Genomic DNA, 2,238 nt, shown 5'->3' on the forward strand with positions numbered 1-2,238 from the left:
GGGTTGTTCTGGATGAGTGGTGTGTGTGAGGCAGAGGCAGTGGGGTGTGCATGGCAGAAAGCGAGGGTGGATGTCAGGCAGGGCAGCTCCAGCCTGTGTCTGTGTTGTTGTGTAGTCTATGTGGTGTGTGTTGTAGCTGTGCTATGTTTTGCTCAGGTCTTGATGTTGCTCTTGCTCTTTGTGCTCAAGGAGCACAGCCTATGCTCTGCAGCAGTAGTGTGGCAGGCATCCATTGTCTTTTGCCTGTCCAGACTCATCAGCATTGCTCCAATGGACTACGTCTTGTTCTGCATAGGCAGCTGAAAGGGGTGGTCTGTGACTCTGACTGTGCATCGTGGCCGTTTGCGGTCCGTCATAGTCGTGGCCACCGTTGAGGCCTCATCGGCCACACCTCTTCCGGGGCCGCTCTTGTCTTGCGTCTCGCTGGCGCCCTTTCAGGGTTTCCTTCCCTGCGTCATCATGGCCTCGGGTCTTTCTCGCCGGCCTCCTCTGCATCACTCTTCTGAGCTTTGCTGGTCCCTTTCCATCCTGGGCATTGATGTTTGACTCTTTTCTGGGCTCGTCCAGAGCCTCGGCCCTACGACGCCACGACCGTGCGGCTCTTTCTGGCCGGCAGTCTTATGTGTGGGAATAGGGTTTTTTTTGTGTAGGGCTGTCCTCTGTGTTTGTGTCTGCTATTTGTTTGTCTGTGTGTTTTTTGGGGCTGGAGCTGCCTTGCCTGTGGGTGTTAGCCATGGTGGTGTGTGGAGTGTGTCCGTGATGGACTGGAGTGGTGGTGTTGCGGGCATTGCCTGAGTGTGTGACTTCTCTCTGTGCTTGCAGGTTTTGCGGGAAGTTGTGGAGAGAAGCAGCTGAGTGCTGAGAAGAGCCTGAGCAGGTGAGCGGGGCAGCCTGTTGGGTCTGATTTTATTGTGGTGTGGGTGGTGTTGGGCTGCCTCTCAGTGATGCCTTTTGCTCTGCTTTTTCAGGTCTGCTGTGGGCCTTTCCCAGGCGTGGCTGAGACTTTCAGGTGAGTGGATTGGAGCTGGATGTTGTAGGGCTGGTGAGCGCTGCCTGGCAGAAGGGTCACTTTGTTATTTTGTTTTTTTCCAGGCGCCACGGGCTTCCCCCCAGGCAGGATGTTGGCGTTTGGAGTTGTTGCGGTGCAGGTGAGTGGAGCGCCGATGGCGCTTTGGTGGAGGGTGCCCTTGGAGATGGGGATGGAGCTGACTGGCAAGGGGGTGACTGCTTGTGCTCTGGTTTGGCAGATGATGAAGGCAAATGTGGTGAGCAAAAGAAGATCAGAGGGTGTGGCTGCTGCAGAGGATGTGTCTGCTGTTGAGGATGCCTCTTGAGGAGCAACAGTGATGCAGAGCACTGCAAAAGTGAAGTGCATGGGCAAAGGGTGTTGCAGGGTGTGTGTGTGTGTGTGTTGGTGTGTGTGAGGCAGAGGCAGTGGGGTGTGCATGGCAGAAAGTGAGGGTGGGTGTCAGGCAGGGCAGCTCCAGCCTGTGTCTGTGTTGTTGTGTAGTGTATGTGGTGTGTGTTGTAGCTGTGCTATCTTTTGCTCAGGTCTTGATGTTGCCCTTGCTCTTTGTGCTCAAGGAGCACAGCATATGCTTTGTAGTGCTAGTGCAACAGGCATCTGCTGTCTTTTGTCTGGTCTTGACCGACTCATCTGTGTTGCTCCAATGATCATCTTGTTCTGTGCAGGCAGCTGAAAGCAGCAGTCTGTCACTGTGATTCTGCATTGTTTCTGGCCAATCATCTTGGCAGCCATCATTCAGGTCTTGTTGGTCGTGTGTTTTCTGAGGCCTCTCTTATTTTGCATCCTCCTGGTGCCCTTTCAGGGTTTTCTTCCCTGTGTCATCAGAGCCTCGGGTCTTTCTTGCCGGCCTCTTCTGCATGGCCGTTCCTCGCTTTGCCGGCCCCTTTCCGTCACAGACGGTGGCATCTGACTCTTTTCTGGTCTCGTGGAGAGCACCAGAGCCGCACGGTTGTGGCATTGTAGGGCTTTCTGGCTGGCAGCATCTTCTGTGCTGGCATTGTTTTTTGCATGGAGTCTGTGTGTACGTGTCTGTGTGTACGTGTCTGTGTGTACGTGTCTGTGTGTACGTGTCTGTGTGTACGTGTCTGTGTGTACGTGTCTGTGTGTGTGTTTGGCGCTGCCTTGCCTGTGGGTGTAGTAATGGTAGTTGCCAGAGCAGAATAATGTATCTATGAAACACTTACTTTGTTTTTTCTTTTTTTTTTTTGGGG

At 53.7% G+C, this 2,238-nt stretch overlaps 1 long non-coding RNA gene across 1 annotated transcript; it reads left to right on the plus strand.

Moving 5' to 3' along the window:
* Positions 1-777: 777 nt before the first annotated feature.
* Positions 778-1,899, plus strand: LOC135330643 (uncharacterized). The gene is made up of 4 exons (XR_010392623.1): positions 778-877; positions 969-1,009; positions 1,093-1,148; positions 1,248-1,899. It is a non-coding gene; the product is annotated as an uncharacterized LOC135330643 (long non-coding RNA).
* Positions 1,900-2,238: the final 339 nt, after the last annotated feature.

The sequence above is a fragment of the Dromaius novaehollandiae genome, chromosome 22, assembly GCF_036370855.1.
Source record: "Dromaius novaehollandiae isolate bDroNov1 chromosome 22, bDroNov1.hap1, whole genome shotgun sequence".
Classification (NCBI taxonomy): domain Eukaryota; kingdom Metazoa; phylum Chordata; class Aves; order Casuariiformes; family Dromaiidae; genus Dromaius; species Dromaius novaehollandiae.